General features: G+C 45.4%; 8 non-coding genes and 1 pseudogene across 8 annotated transcripts; all 9 read right to left on the bottom strand.

Annotated features, from left to right (window-relative positions):
- Positions 1–3,117: 3,117 nt before the first annotated feature.
- LOC141178011 (U2 spliceosomal RNA) lies at positions 3,118–3,207 on the bottom strand (annotated as a pseudogene).
- A 1,115-nt stretch (positions 3,208–4,322) lies between these two features.
- Positions 4,323–4,513, bottom strand: LOC141176864 (U2 spliceosomal RNA). Its single transcript, XR_012253512.1, has one exon. It is a non-coding gene; the product is annotated as a U2 spliceosomal RNA (small nuclear RNA).
- A 1,115-nt stretch (positions 4,514–5,628) lies between these two features.
- Positions 5,629–5,819, bottom strand: LOC141177533 (U2 spliceosomal RNA). Its single transcript, XR_012254119.1, has one exon. It is a non-coding gene; the product is annotated as a U2 spliceosomal RNA (small nuclear RNA).
- Positions 5,820–6,934: 1,115 nt separating this feature from the next.
- Positions 6,935–7,125, bottom strand: LOC141176863 (U2 spliceosomal RNA). Its single transcript, XR_012253511.1, has one exon. It is a non-coding gene; the product is annotated as a U2 spliceosomal RNA (small nuclear RNA).
- Positions 7,126–8,240: 1,115 nt separating this feature from the next.
- On the bottom strand, positions 8,241–8,431 carry LOC141177532 (U2 spliceosomal RNA). The gene has a single exon (XR_012254118.1). It is a non-coding gene; the product is annotated as a U2 spliceosomal RNA (small nuclear RNA).
- Positions 8,432–9,546: 1,115 nt separating this feature from the next.
- On the bottom strand, positions 9,547–9,737 carry LOC141176862 (U2 spliceosomal RNA). Its single transcript, XR_012253510.1, has one exon. It is a non-coding gene; the product is annotated as a U2 spliceosomal RNA (small nuclear RNA).
- Positions 9,738–10,852: 1,115 nt separating this feature from the next.
- Positions 10,853–11,043, bottom strand: LOC141177343 (U2 spliceosomal RNA). Its single transcript, XR_012253946.1, has one exon. It is a non-coding gene; the product is annotated as a U2 spliceosomal RNA (small nuclear RNA).
- A 1,115-nt stretch (positions 11,044–12,158) lies between these two features.
- On the bottom strand, positions 12,159–12,349 carry LOC141176860 (U2 spliceosomal RNA). The gene has a single exon (XR_012253509.1). It is a non-coding gene; the product is annotated as a U2 spliceosomal RNA (small nuclear RNA).
- A 1,115-nt stretch (positions 12,350–13,464) lies between these two features.
- LOC141177815 (U2 spliceosomal RNA) lies at positions 13,465–13,655 on the bottom strand. Its single transcript, XR_012254360.1, has one exon. It is a non-coding gene; the product is annotated as a U2 spliceosomal RNA (small nuclear RNA).
- Between the last annotated feature and the right edge of the window lie 2,492 nt (positions 13,656–16,147).

Here is a 16,147-nt window from a genome sequence, read left to right as displayed (position 1 = left end):
GTCGCTGACGACCCTCATCACGTCCTCCTTCCCACGTCGCATGTTTCCGCTCTCGTCTCGCAGCTCGTTCAGGGGCGTGTGACCGGCATGAAGTTTCCTGAAAAAGAATGAGTTACATTTCTCACCCTTCTCCAGATTCTCCACTTTGGAACGGAAGACGATTCGCTTGGACTCCTCCTCAAAGTGCCTTTTCAGGCTCTTCTTGGTCTCCTCCAGCTCCTCCCTCACGTCCCAGCCGCAGTGAAGAAGGTCCTGCAGCGACCGCAGCTCGCGCTGCAGCCCTCTGAAGTCCCTCCTCTTCTCACACGCCTGTTGTCGACCCTTGGCCCGAAAGAAACAGCGAAACTCAAGTTTAACATATTCCCACCAATCAGAGACTGTTTGGAAGCTACCCTTGTAGGACTGCCACATTGCGTAGGCTGCTCTCAGCTCCTCCACGACTTCATCCTGAGCCAGCAGAGCACAATTCAGCTTCCAGGAGCCGGGGCCGGAAGGAAAACCGTCGCCGAGGACACCTTGTAAGTGAATGGCTCTGTGGTCGGAGAAGAAGCAGGAGACCATCGAGTGCCTACTCTGCCTGACTGCCCGAGAGGTGAACACAAAGTCAATCCTGGAGCGGAGTGAGCCATCGGGTCGGCTCCACGAATAGTTCGTGGAGCCTCTCCCCATGGAGCCCACCACGTCCTGAAGAGAGGCCTCGGTTACCATCTCGATGAGCAGCTTGGACGTGATGTCCAACTTGGCAGATGTGCCAGAACTACGACCATCCTCCTCGATGGGGCAGTTGAAATCCCCGGCCATCACTAAGGTCCTGGTGGTGGCAAGCTGAAGCCGCAGGGTCTGGAAAAGCTCCAAACGCTCATTCTTCAGTGGGGACGCATACACGTTGATGAACCTGACAGGTTCTCCCACCCAGTTGCCATCTACAACAAGAACCCTGCCGCAGATGAGCTCCTGGACGGACTCAAGCGTGAATGCGCCCCCCCTGATCAGAATTGCGACCCCCGCAGACTTGCAGTCACCCCCACCGGACCAGTAGGATGGACCGTGGGACCACTCCCTGGCCAGATGTTTGAAGGACCTAGAGGAGGGAAGGGAACATTCCTGCAACATATAAACATCACACAACTGGGAAGTAAGGAAGGCATAAATAGTCTGACGTCTGAACTTGTCCTTGATGCTCCTGACATTAATGGAAAATAAGTTAATATTAGCCATCATGTAGGGAAAAAAGAAAAAGTTAGCGCAGGCAATACACCTTAGTTACCACTCCGGTCGGGTGGTCCCTCGTCGGTGTTGACTGCTGGTGACGGGATCACCAGCAGGCCCTCTTCCTCCATCTGGTCAAGCAGCGCGGCCTCGATCTCGGCGACCACCAGTTCCTCCTCTTCTGGCTCGGCCACCAGGGTCTCAACCATGTGCTCCATCTCTTCTGGCTCAGGGAGGGTATCCTCCTTTTCGCCTACGAAATCCAGAATCTTCTTTTTGGAGGATTCAGTAGCAGGGCTGTCCTCCACCTTCCTCTTTCCCCGGGTTGGAACTGGGGAGACAAGAAGGGGAAAATCCTCCTCGGAATAGATAGCGGCGGGTGGAGGAAAGGTTAATTCCACCGCTACCATGGTCTGGGGAGGGAGAGTGGCTGCCGGGGCAGGGGAAAGGACACCTGCTGAGGAGTAGGGGAAGGAGGAAGAGGAAGTGGAATCCTCAGCAGGGGTGACCGGGGTGGGGGGGGATTGGACGGGGGTGGCAGGGGGAGGGATCGAGAGAGGGGTGACAGAACTCTTACCCTCCTTTGACTTTTTCTTCTGCTTCGGAGCTGCTGGGACCGTCGCTGGGGCTTTGGCCACCGACTCCTTGACCGCTTTGGCCTTGGTCGTCTCGGCCTTGGCCGCTGGGGCCTTGGTCGTCGCGTCCTTGACCTTCACAGGCCTGGTCGTCGGGGCCTTGTCCTCCGTAGCTGGGGTCGTCGCAACCACCGATGCCCAGGATCTCTCACGCTTGGGGCAATCCTTGTACAGATGAGCCGCCAGCCCACACAGGTTGCAGGACGTCTTCTTCGGGCAGTCCTTCGAGCTGTGTCCCGTCACTCGACAAATCCTGCAGGCATCCTCCTTGCAGTCCTTCATCTCGTGGCCATTCTTGCCGCATCTCCTGCAGTTCTGCGGCATGTCCGGGTAATAGATGAGGCCGTAGGAGTTGCCCAGGGAGAATGTCGGGGGCAGGTGCCGAAGTCCGTCTGAGTACGCCAGGTCCCTGTGAAGTCTAACGGTCACCGACCACTTACCTGTCCAGAAGCCGAGTCCATTCAGGATGTGAGAGGGTTCCTTCACAACCAAACAGAAGCGTCTCAGGAAGGTACAGATGTCTTGGCCTGGGGTGTGCGGGTTGCACATGGAGACCGTGATCCTCCTTTCGTCCCTCTGGATAGGGCAGCTACCTGTAAAGGCAGAGAAAGAATTATCCGGTCCTTTTGCGCTTACCATTTCCCAGAACCTCCTGCAGGTGTTCACAGTGGCGAAGGTGACGAAGAAGATCCCCGTCAAGAAGGTCTGGATGCTGAGGGTGTCCGACCTGGAGAAGCCTCGATCCAGCAGCATCTTCTGGCAGAACACGTCCGAGGACATGTCCGGCACCCTCCCATCCACTTCCTTCAGCTTCAGGGCCACCGTCTGCCGCATCCATGGCTCCAGGGCTGGAGCTTCGTGGCGGGGCTTCTGGGGTCCCTTCTGCTGGCCAGTCGTGGAGGCAGAGTCCTTGGGGTCAGAATCGGCTCCTGGCTGGGCCCTCCTGGCTGTCCCCTGCTCCAGGCTCTTCTTTTCGGCCTTCATCGCAGCGCTTGCCATGGCTTTCCTCCTGCAGTTACTTCTTGGAGCTGGATCTGGAACTCTTCCCGGAATGGGTGGAGCTATGCAGATACTTCTCCAGTCGTGTTCTGGACAAATTCCCCGAAAGGTCTTTGTCTCGATGATTTTCTTCCTCGAAGATTCCACAGGACAGCCCGATTCTTCTCCGAGTCTTCGTCTTCTTCTGGATTCTTTAGAGCTTCTTCCTCCCACCGATATCCGCCTTCCTTCTCCGATGTCAGCTGGGCTCCGAAGCTCTTCTCCTTCCGAGTTCGATCGCTCTCGTCAAGTGTAGATCATAGCTCTTGTGTTCTTAAAAGAACAGATACTACACTTGATCTTAGCCAAAAGGCCGAGAAGCGATAACCAGAATTGGTTTCAAACTACGGAGCCACCCAAGGATCCTGAAAAGTCCATTTGTGGAGATGAGCTCCTGGACTCCCGTTAAGAAGACATGTTGTCAACCTCTAGATCCCTTACATGCCTGCACTTTTCGGCTTGCTGCTGCTGCAATCCACGCGTTTTAGATCTGCATAACTCCACCTCTTTAAACACAGCACCTTCACCCCCTGCTGTTCCCACCCGCCTCAACACCGTTGGAAGGGAGGAGAACCAATTAAGGCGGGGGGTGGGGTGGAACGAGCAGCTGTCTACCCTTAGCAGGAGGGCTCCTGATTACATACCTCTCCTGCTGCTGCTGCTGCTGGCTGTCCAGCAGCAGACTGAAGGTGGCTGCTGCTGTGCACAGGTATATAAAGGCTCAGAGCCTATTATGACACGCGCAGCCAGCGTTCCATTGCCACATTCCATCTACTGCAGGCAGGATACCTGGCTGGCTGAATGTCGCTGAGAAGCTCACAGAGACCGCCATAAGCAACAGTTTAACAGAATGCCACAGACTAATCAACCAAACTTTTTGGGTTGGGTTCTCTTTTATAGTCTGCAGGCATTAAATGAAAGAAGTCAGTGTTCCAGCAGAAGGAGACAACGTTTCAGAAAAGGCATTGTAGCAAACCAAAAAAGAAATTTTAAGCGCAGCAGAGTAACCAGCGCACATACCTGTTAGCTCAGGTGAGTTTAAAAGGCTGCTGTTGATAACAAGGGCATTTGCTAAATAGATGGTGTGTGTGCAACAATATACTGAAAGGTCAATTATATTGTGCAGCTTATCTCACCACCTGTAGTTATTTAGGTGAAAGCTCCAAAATGCTTGCCTAATATGTCTGTTTATCCAAAAGGAAGTAAAAAGGGAGAGCTAGAAAGATAGCATTGCATCACATTACATGGCAATGCAATGCACAGTTGCTGAAGTTGAACCAAAATGAGCTTGTAATCTGGCTTCTGCAACTTTGAACATGAAAAATCCAATGAGGAGAAGAAAAGCAAAGCCAAAGAGTCCATCCCAAAATCCGACAAACAAGCAAAATGAACAAAAAACATTGAATTCAATTCTTTCTGATTTTAGAAACTGCATTAAAGAAGGGGTGCACCGGTCCTGGAGATACTGCAATACCAGGTCAATGCGTGGAGTGGACAGAGCAAGCTCTTTTTCCATCTCCCTGTTCTAAAAATCCATTTAATATATGGTCCCCAGATAGGGGACGTATCAGATATTAAACTGATAAGAACAGATACTACACTTGATCTTAGCCAAAAGGCCGAGAAGCGATAACCAGAATTGGTTTCAAACTACGGAGCCACCCAAGGATCCTGAAAAGTCCATTTGTGGAGATGAGCTCCTGGACTCCCGTTAAGAAGACATGTTGTCAACCTCTAGATCCCTTACATGCCTGCACTTTTCGGCTTGCTGCTGCTGCAATCCACGCGTTTTAGATCTGCATAACTCCACCTCTTTAAACACAGCACCTTCACCCCCTGCTGTTCCCACCTGCCTCAACACCGTTGGAAGGGAGGAGAACCAATTAAGGCGGGGGGTGGGGTGGAACGAACAGCTGTCTACCCTTAGCAGGAGGGCTCCTGATTACATACCTCTCCTGCTGCTGCTGCTGCTGGCTGTCCAGCAGCAGACTGAAGGTGGCTGCTGCTGTGCACAGGTATATAAAGGCTCAGAGCCTATTATGACACGCGCAGCCAGCGTTCCATTGCCACATTCCATCTACTGCAGGCAGGATACCTGGCTGGCTGAATGTCGCTGAGAAGCTCACAGAGACCGTCATAAGCAACAGTTTAACAGAATGCCACAGACTAATCAACCAAACTTTTTGGGTTGGGTTCTCTTTTATAGTCTGCAGGCATTAAATGAAAGAAGTCAGTGTTCCAGCAGAAGGAGACAACGTTTCAGAAAAGGCATTGTAGCAAACCAAAAAAGAAATTTTAAGCGCAGCAGAGTAACCAGCGCACATACCTGTTAGCTCAGGTGAGTTTAAAAGGCTGCTGTTGATAACAAGGGCATTTGCTAAATAGATGGTGTGTGTGCAACAATATACTGAAAGGTCAATTATATTGTGCAGCTTATCTCACCACCTGTAGTTATTTAGGTGAAAGCTCCAAAATGCTTGCCTAATATGTCTGTTTATCCAAAAGGAAGTAAAAAGGGAGAGCTAGAAAGATAGCATTGCATCACATTTCATGGCAATGCAATGCACAGTTGCTGAAGTTGAACCAAAATGAGCTTGTAATCTGGCTTCTGCAACTTTGAACATGAAAAATCCAATGAGGAGAAGAAAAGCAAAGCCAAAGAGTCCATCCCAAAATCCGACAAACAAGCAAAATGAACAAAAAACATTGAATTCAATTCTTTCTGATTTTAGAAACTGCATTAAAGAAGGGGTGCACCGGTCCTGGAGATACTGCAATACCAGGTCAATGCGTGGAGTGGACAGAGCAAGCTCTTTTTCCATCTCCCTGTTCTAAAAATCCATTTAATATATGGTTCCCAGATAGGGGACGTATCAGATATTAAACTGATAAGAACAGATACTACACTTGATCTTAGCCAAAAGGCCGAGAAGCGATAACCAGAATTGGTTTCAAACTACGGAGCCACCCAAGGATCCTGAAAAGTCCATTTGTGGAGATGAGCTCCTGGACTCCCGTTAAGAAGACATGTTGTCAACCTCTAGATCCCTTACATGCCTGCACTTTTCGGCTTGCTGCTGCTGCAATCCACGCGTTTTAGATCTGCATAACTCCACCTCTTTAAACACAGCACCTTCACCCCCTGCTGTTCCCACCCGCCTCAACACCGTTGGAAGGGAGGAGAACCAATTAAGGCGGGGGGTGGGGTGGAACGAGCAGCTGTCTACCCTTAGCAGGAGGGCTCCTGATTACATACCTCTCCTGCTGCTGCTGCTGCTGGCTGTCCAGCAGCAGACTGAAGGTGGCTGCTGCTGTGCACAGGTATATAAAGGCTCAGAGCCTATTATGACACGCGCAGCCAGCGTTCCATTGCCACATTCCATCTACTGCAGGCAGGATACCTGGCTGGCTGAATGTCGCTGAGAAGCTCACAGAGACCGCCATAAGCAACAGTTTAACAGAATGCCACAGACTAATCAACCAAACTTTTTGGGTTGGGTTCTCTTTTATAGTCTGCAGGCATTAAATGAAAGAAGTCAGTGTTCCAGCAGAAGGAGACAACGTTTCAGAAAAGGCATTGTAGCAAACCAAAAAAGAAATTTTAAGCGCAGCAGAGTAACCAGCACACATACCTGTTAGCTCAGGTGAGTTTAAAAGGCTGCTGTTGATAACAAGGGCATTTGCTAAATAGATGGTGTGTGTGCAACAATATACTGAAAGGTCAATTATATTGTGCAGCTTATCTCACCACCTGTAGTTATTTAGGTGAAAGCTCCAAAATGCTTGCCTAATATGTCTGTTTATCCAAAAGGAAGTAAAAAGGGAGAGCTAGAAAGATAGCATTGCATCACATTACATGGCAATGCAATGCACAGTTGCTGAAGTTGAACCAAAATGAGCTTGTAATCTGGCTTCTGCAACTTTGAACATGAAAAATCCAATGAGGAGAAGAAAAGCAAAGCCAAAGAGTCCATCCCAAAATCCGACAAACAAGCAAAATGAACAAAAAACATTGAATTCAATTCTTTCTGATTTTAGAAACTGCATTAAAGAAGGGGTGCACCGGTCCTGGAGATACTGCAATACCAGGTCAATGCGTGGAGTGGACAGAGCAAGCTCTTTTTCCATCTCCCTGTTCTAAAAATCCATTTAATATATGGTCCCCAGATAGGGGACGTATCAGATATTAAACTGATAAGAACAGATACTACACTTGATCTTAGCCAAAAGGCCGAGAAGCGATAACCAGAATTGGTTTCAAACTACGGAGCCACCCAAGGATCCTGAAAAGTCCATTTGTGGAGATGAGCTCCTGGACTCCCGTTAAGAAGACATGTTGTCAACCTCTAGATCCCTTACATGCCTGCACTTTTCGGCTTGCTGCTGCTGCAATCCACGCGTTTTAGATCTGCATAACTCCACCTCTTTAAACACAGCACCTTCACCCCCTGCTGTTCCCACCCGCCTCAACACCGTTGGAAGGGAGGAGAACCAATTAAGGCGAGGGGTGGGGTGGAACGAGCAGCTGTCTACCCTTAGCAGGAGGGCTCCTGATTACATACCTCTCCTGCTGCTGCTGCTGCTGGCTGTCCAGCAGCAGACTGAAGGTGGCTGCTGCTGTGCACAGGTATATAAAGGCTCAGAGCCTATTATGACACGCGCAGCCAGCGTTCCATTGCCACATTCCATCTACTGCAGGCAGGATACCTGGCTGGCTGAATGTCGCTGAGAAGCTCACAGAGACCGCCATAAGCAACAGTTTAACAGAATGCCACAGACTAATCAACCAAACTTTTTGGGTTGGGTTCTCTTTTATAGTCTGCAGGCATTAAATGAAAGAAGTCAGTGTTCCAGCAGAAGGAGACAACGTTTCAGAAAAGGCATTGTAGCAAACCAAAAAAGAAATTTTAAGTGCAGCAGAGTAACCAGCGCACATACCTGTTAGCTCAGGTGAGTTTAAAAGGCTGCTGTTGATAACAAGGGCATTTGCTAAATAGATGGTGTGTGTGCAACAATATACTGAAAGGTCAATTATATTGTGCAGCTTATCTCACCACCTGTAGTTATTTAGGTGAAAGCTCCAAAATGCTTGCCTAATATGTCTGTTTATCCAAAAGGAAGGAAAAAGGGAGAGCTAGAAAGATAGCATTGCATCACATTACATGGCAATGCAATGCACAGTTGCTGAAGTTGAACCAAAATGAGCTTGTAATCTGGCTTCTGCAACTTTGAACATGAAAAATCCAATGAGGAGAAGAAAAGCAAAGCCAAAGAGTCCATCCCAAAATCCGACAAACAAGCAAAATGAACAAAAAACATTGAATTCAATTCTTTCTGATTTTAGAAACTGCATTAAAGAAGGGGTGCACCGGTCCTGGAGATACTGCAATACCAGGTCAATGCGTGGAGTGGACAGAGCAAGCTCTTTTTCCATCTCCCTGTTCTAAAAATCCATTTAATATATGGTTCCCAGATAGGGGACGTATCAGATATTAAACTGATAAGAACAGATACTACACTTGATCTTAGCCAAAAGGCCGAGAAGCGATAACCAGAATTGGTTTCAAACTACGGAGCCACCCAAGGATCCTGAAAAGTCCATTTGTGGAGATGAGCTCCTGGACTCCCGTTAAGAAGACATGTTGTCAACCTCTAGATCCCTTACATGCCTGCACTTTTCGGCTTGCTGCTGCTGCAATCCACGCGTTTTAGATCTGCATAACTCCACCTCTTTAAACACAGCACCTTCACCCCCTGCTGTTCCCACCCGCCTCAACACCGTTGGAAGGGAGGAGAACCAATTAAGGCGGGGGGTGGGGTGGAACGAGCAGCTGTCTACCCTTAGCAGGAGGGCTCCTGATTACATACCTCTCCTGCTGCTGCTGCTGCTGGCTGTCCAGCAGCAGACTGAAGGTGGCTGCTGCTGTGCACAGGTATATAAAGGCTCAGAGCCTATTATGACACGCGCAGCCAGCGTTCCATTGCCACATTCCATCTACTGCAGGCAGGATACCTGGCTGGCTGAATGTCGCTGAGAAGCTCACAGAGACCGCCATAAGCAACAGTTTAACAGAATGCCACAGACTAATCAACCAAACTTTTTGGGTTGGGTTCTCTTTTATAGTCTGCAGGCATTAAATGAAAGAAGTCAGTGTTCCAGCAGAAGGAGACAACGTTTCAGAAAAGGCATTGTAGCAAACCAAAAAAGAAATTTTAAGCGCAGCAGAGTAACCAGCACACATACCTGTTAGCTCAGGTGAGTTTAAAAGGCTGCTGTTGATAACAAGGGCATTTGCTAAATAGATGGTGTGTGTGCAACAATATACTGAAAGGTCAATTATATTGTGCAGCTTATCTCACCACCTGTAGTTATTTAGGTGAAAGCTCCAAAATGCTTGCCTAATATGTCTGTTTATCCAAAAGGAAGTAAAAAGGGAGAGCTAGAAAGATAGCATTGCATCACATTACATGGCAATGCAATGCACAGTTGCTGAAGTTGAACCAAAATGAGCTTGTAATCTGGCTTCTGCAACTTTGAACATGAAAAATCCAATGAGGAGAAGAAAAGCAAAGCCAAAGAGTCCATCCCAAAATCCGACAAACAAGCAAAATGAACAAAAAACATTGAATTCAATTCTTTCTGATTTTAGAAACTGCATTAAAGAAGGGGTGCACCGGTCCTGGAGATACTGCAATACCAGGTCAATGCGTGGAGTGGACAGAGCAAGCTCTTTTTCCATCTCCCTGTTCTAAAAATCCATTTAATATATGGTCCCCAGATAGGGGACGTATCAGATATTAAACTGATAAGAACAGATACTACACTTGATCTTAGCCAAAAGGCCGAGAAGCGATAACCAGAATTGGTTTCAAACTACGGAGCCACCCAAGGATCCTGAAAAGTCCATTTGTGGAGATGAGCTCCTGGACTCCCGTTAAGAAGACATGTTGTCAACCTCTAGATCCCTTACATGCCTGCACTTTTCGGCTTGCTGCTGCTGCAATCCACGCGTTTTAGATCTGCATAACTCCACCTCTTTAAACACAGCACCTTCACCCCCTGCTGTTCCCACCCGCCTCAACACCGTTGGAAGGGAGGAGAACCAATTAAGGCGAGGGGTGGGGTGGAACGAGCAGCTGTCTACCCTTAGCAGGAGGGCTCCTGATTACATACCTCTCCTGCTGCTGCTGCTGCTGGCTGTCCAGCAGCAGACTGAAGGTGGCTGCTGCTGTGCACAGGTATATAAAGGCTCAGAGCCTATTATGACACGCGCAGCCAGCGTTCCATTGCCACATTCCATCTACTGCAGGCAGGATACCTGGCTGGCTGAATGTCGCTGAGAAGCTCACAGAGACCGCCATAAGCAACAGTTTAACAGAATGCCACAGACTAATCAACCAAACTTTTTGGGTTGGGTTCTCTTTTATAGTCTGCAGGCATTAAATGAAAGAAGTCAGTGTTCCAGCAGAAGGAGACAACGTTTCAGAAAAGGCATTGTAGCAAACCAAAAAAGAAATTTTAAGTGCAGCAGAGTAACCAGCGCACATACCTGTTAGCTCAGGTGAGTTTAAAAGGCTGCTGTTGATAACAAGGGCATTTGCTAAATAGATGGTGTGTGTGCAACAATATACTGAAAGGTCAATTATATTGTGCAGCTTATCTCACCACCTGTAGTTATTTAGGTGAAAGCTCCAAAATGCTTGCCTAATATGTCTGTTTATCCAAAAGGAAGGAAAAAGGGAGAGCTAGAAAGATAGCATTGCATCACATTACATGGCAATGCAATGCACAGTTGCTGAAGTTGAACCAAAATGAGCTTGTAATCTGGCTTCTGCAACTTTGAACATGAAAAATCCAATGAGGAGAAGAAAAGCAAAGCCAAAGAGTCCATCCCAAAATCCGACAAACAAGCAAAATGAACAAAAAACATTGAATTCAATTCTTTCTGATTTTAGAAACTGCATTAAAGAAGGGGTGCACCGGTCCTGGAGATACTGCAATACCAGGTCAATGCGTGGAGTGGACAGAGCAAGCTCTTTTTCCATCTCCCTGTTCTAAAAATCCATTTAATATATGGTCCCCAGATAGGGGACGTATCAGATATTAAACTGATAAGAACAGATACTACACTTGATCTTAGCCAAAAGGCCGAGAAGCAATAACCAGAATTGGTTTCAAACTACGGAGCCACCCAAGGATCCTGAAAAGTCCATTTGTGGAGATGAGCTCCTGGACTCCCGTTAAGAAGACATGTTGTCAACCTCTAGATCCCTTACATGCCTGCACTTTTCGGCTTGCTGCTGCTGCAATCCACGCGTTTTAGATCTGCATAACTCCACCTCTTTAAACACAGCACCTTCACCCCCTGCTGTTCCCACCCGCCTCAACACCGTTGGAAGGGAGGAGAACCAATTAAGGCGGGGGGTGGGGTGGAACGAGCAGCTGTCTACCCTTAGCAGGAGGGCTCCTGATTACATACCTCTCCTGCTGCTGCTGCTGCTGGCTGTCCAGCAGCAGACTGAAGGTGGCTGCTGCTGTGCACAGGTATATAAAGGCTCAGAGCCTATTATGACACGCGCAGCCAGCGTTCCATTGCCACATTCCATCTACTGCAGGCAGGATACCTGGCTGGCTGAATGTCGCTGAGAAGCTCACAGAGACCGCCATAAGCAACAGTTTAACAGAATGCCACAGACTAATCAACCAAACTTTTTGGGTTGGGTTCTCTTTTATAGTCTGCAGGCATTAAATGAAAGAAGTCAGTGTTCCAGCAGAAGGAGACAACGTTTCAGAAAAGGCATTGTAGCAAACCAAAAAAGAAATTTTAAGCGCAGCAGAGTAACCAGCGCACATACCTGTTAGCTCAGGTGAGTTTAAAAGGCTGCTGTTGATAACAAGGGCATTTGCTAAATAGATGGTGTGTGTGCAACAATATACTGAAAGGTCAATTATATTGTGCAGCTTATCTCACCACCTGTAGTTATTTAGGTGAAAGCTCCAAAATGCTTGCCTAATATGTCTGTTTATCCAAAAGGAAGTAAAAAGGGAGAGCTAGAAAGATAGCATTGCATCACATTACATGGCAATGCAATGCACAGTTGCTGAAGTTGAACCAAAATGAGCTTGTAATCTGGCTTCTGCAACTTTGAACATGAAAAATCCAATGAGGAGAAGAAAAGCAAAGCCAAAGAGTCCATCCCAAAATCCGACAAACAAGCAAAATGAACAAAAAACATTGAATTCAATTCTTTCTGATTTTAGAAACTGCATTAAAGAAGGGGTGCACCGGTCCTGGAGATACTGCAATACCAGGTCAATGCGTGGAGTGGACAGAGCAAGCTCTTTTTCCATCTCCCTGTTCTAAAAATCCATTTAATATATGGTCCCCAGATAGGGGACGTATCAGATATTAAACTGATAAGAACAGATACTACACTTGATCTTAGCCAAAAGGCCGAGAAGCGATAACCAGAATTGGTTTCAAACTACGGAGCCACCCAAGGATCCTGAAAAGTCCATTTGTGGAGATGAGCTCCTGGACTCCCGTTAAGAAGACATGTTGTCAACCTCTAGATCCCTTACATGCCTGCACTTTTCGGCTTGCTGCTGCTGCAATCCACGCGTTTTAGATCTGCATAACTCCACCTCTTTAAACACAGCACCTTCACCCCCTGCTGTTCCCACCCGCCTCAACACCGTTGGAAGGGAGGAGAACCAATTAAGGCGGGGGGTGGGGTGGAACGAGCAGCTGTCTACCCTTAGCAGGAGGGCTCCTGATTACATACCTCTCCTGCTGCTGCTGCTGCTGGCTGTCCAGCAGCAGACTGAAGGTGGCTGCTGCTGTGCACAGGTATATAAAGGCTCAGAGCCTATTATGACACGCGCAGCCAGCGTTCCATTGCCACATTCCATCTACTGCAGGCAGGAGACCTGGCTGGCTGAATGTCGCTGAGAAGCTCACAGAGACCGCCATAAGCAACAGTTTAACAGAATGCCACAGACTAATCAACCAAACTTTTTGGGTTGGGTTCTCTTTTATAGTCTGCAGGCATTAAATGAAAGAAGTCAGTGTTCCAGCAGAAGGAGACAACGTTTCAGAAAAGGCATTGTAGCAAACCAAAAAAGAAATTTTAAGCGCAGCAGAGTAACCAGCGCACATACCTGTTAGCTCAGGTGAGTTTAAAAGGCTGCTGTTGATAACAAGGGCATTTGCTAAATAGATGGTGTGTGTGCAACAATATACTGAAAGGTCAATTATATTGTGCAGCTTATCTTACCACCTGTAGTTATTTAGGTGAAAGCTCCAAAATGCTTGCCTAATATGTCTGTTTATCCAAAAGGAAGTAAAAAGGGAGAGCTAGAAAGATAGCATTGCATCACATTACATGGCAATGCAATGCACAGTTGCTGAAGTTGAACCAAAATGAGCTTGTAATCTGGCTTCTGCAACTTTGAACATGAAAAATCCAATGAGGAGAAGAAAAGCAAAGCCAAAGAGTCCATCCCAAAATCCGACAAACAAGCAAAATGAACAAAAAACATTGAATTCAATTCTTTCTGATTTTAGAAACTGCATTAAAGAAGGGGTGCACCGGTCCTGGAGATACTGCAATACCAGGTCAATGCGTGGAGTGGACAGAGCAAGCTCTTTTTCCATCTCCCTGTTCTAAAAATCCATTTAATATATGGTCCCCAGATAGGGGACGTATCAGATATTAAACTGATAAGAACAGATTTTTTTTTTTTAATTTGGCTATCCCCTGCAGAGGGATAAAACCGTTTATTAAAACTTTAACAAATTACAAGCATAATTAAACAAATACCAAACGTTAAAAGACAAATGAAATTTACAAAACAAAAAAATACAAAGATTTTAAATAATTAGGTTCCATTGGTCAACAAGCCATTTTTTGGAAATATGTACATTCTTCTTTTTGTCAATTAAATAATAAGTATACATTTCACATAAACATAAACTTAAAACATCATTCACTGATAAAACATCTTGTTTAAAAATAGCAATGTTGCGCGCTTTCCAGAGAGATGACTTGGCGCAGTTCACTGTCTTCCAAGCCATTGTGTACTGGTCCATTGTGGGGCATTCCATAAGTCCGTATAGCACAGTTTTATATGTAAAGTCCTTGAGGTCTGCCACCCTTTCCAGTAGGGGGAGCAGTCTTCTCCAGAAATCCTTTGCAAAATTACATGTCCATAATAGATGTTCCACCGTTTCCTCGTCTTGGCATCCGGTTCTTGGGCAGATGGCAGACCTCACAAATCCTCTTCTGTATTGGAATGCCCGGCAAGGAAGACAGCGGTGCATGCAACTCCAAGCCAGATCTCTCTGTTCATTAAAAAGATAAAAAACGTTAATCATTTTCCAGATAGACATAGATTTGTCATCATCATATCTGTCAACATTACATATTTCCTCACTTTTACGTATTTCTTTAATTAATTTCTTACTATTTCTTAATTCCTCTATTTTCTTAGTCCCTAAATTAAAATCGGACACTATTTTCCTTAAAATCTCATAATGCGTCGACAAATTAAAAGCATGGGGCACAGATATATTAACTTCATACCATCCAAACTTTCTCATAAAAAATCCTGTATTAAAACGCATAAAAAAGGACCAATAGTGATTCTTAAAAAGGGCATTAAAACAGTAAACGAACAGATGGATTAAAAGAAACCTATTAAAATCTGGAAAATCTTTACCACCTTTTACTTTTGATTTCATCACGATTTCTCTTTTCAGCTTTTCCATTTTTGAATTCCAAAAGAAGGTAAAACAGGTTTTGGTTATCTTTTTTAAAACATTAACAGGCGGGGGGAAAACCATGCTAAGATACAATAAAAGAGGTAAAATCACCATCTTTAAAACCAATACTTTACCCTCCATTGTAAGTCTCCTCATGTTCCACATACATATTTTCGTATTTACTTTCTGTGTAACTGTTTCCCAACTATTATAACCATCATTATTTTCAGTGAATGATATACCTAAAATGGAAATGGATTCGGAGACATTAATTGGTACATCACGTAAAATCATCCCCCCAACACTTAAAATGTTACACTTATTAAAATTGATTTTAAAACCAGAAGCTAGACAAAAGGATTGCACTTGATGGAGAGTGGCCGTAAGTGATGGTGCATCTGTACACAAGACCGCCACGTCATCCATGTAGCCTACAACCTTGGCCTCCAAACCACCGCTTCCAGGCAGAGGGACACCGCATATCTGTTTATTTTGGCGTATTGCACATAACATTGGTTCCAGTGCACAGATAAACAGTAGGGGGGACAGAGGGCATCCCTGTTTCACCCATGACCGTAAAAATACCTCTTGTGTCTTAAAACCATTCACTAAAATCTTACTTGTACAATCCTTGTAAAATGCTTTAAGCGATAGTAAAAACCCTTCTGGTATGCCCATTTTCTCTAAAACTTTAAAAAGATAAAAGTGTGAGACACGGTCAAATGCTTTTTCAAAATCAATAGATAAAATCGCCATTTTCCCCTTTCTGTCTTTTACATCCTCAATACAGTCTTTCACTAAATTCAGATTGTCCCATATACTGCGCCCCGGCACCCCACACACTTGATTAGAATGAATAACTTTGCTGATGACTTCTTTTAGACGATTTGCACAAATTTTAGCCATTATTTTATAGTCACAATTTAAAAGTGTTATTGGTCTCCAGTTTTCTAATTTTGATTTATCACCTTTTTTGTATAGGAGGGAGACTTCACCTTTCTTCCAGGAATTTAATAAAACCTTATTATTAAAAACCTCAGTAAACAAATAAAACAAATCATCTTTTAAAATATCATAAAAACATACATAAAATTCTATTGGGATGCCATCAGGACCAGGGACCTTTCCAGTTTTAAAACTTTTAATAGTTTTTAACACTTCTTGTTCCGTTAAAACTTGGGATAAAAACTCTTGGGATGCGGGATCTAAAACAGCTGTTAGTCCTTGCAGCGAATCATCCATTAATTTATTATCTATATTTTTTCCATTAAAAAGATTAGAAAAAAAAACCTCAACTTTACCCAGCATATTTTTTATATTATTCTCACCATCTATATGGTCAATTATCACTTTTTCTTTTTTATTTTTCCTAAAAAAATATCTGGAACACTTTTCATTTTCTTCTATATGTTGTACTCTAGAACGAAAAATTATCTCTTTTCCTTTTTGTTCTAGCCATTTTGAAATCTCTTCTTTTAAGTTTGAAATATCAAGTTGTAC

The sequence above is a fragment of the Phyllobates terribilis genome, unplaced genomic scaffold, assembly GCF_046119375.1.
Source record: "Phyllobates terribilis strain yellow unplaced genomic scaffold, ASM4611937v1 Scaffold_27__1_contigs__length_16484149, whole genome shotgun sequence".
Classification (NCBI taxonomy): domain Eukaryota; kingdom Metazoa; phylum Chordata; class Amphibia; order Anura; family Dendrobatidae; genus Phyllobates; species Phyllobates terribilis.
This window is presented reverse-complemented; position numbering and strand designations above follow the sequence as displayed.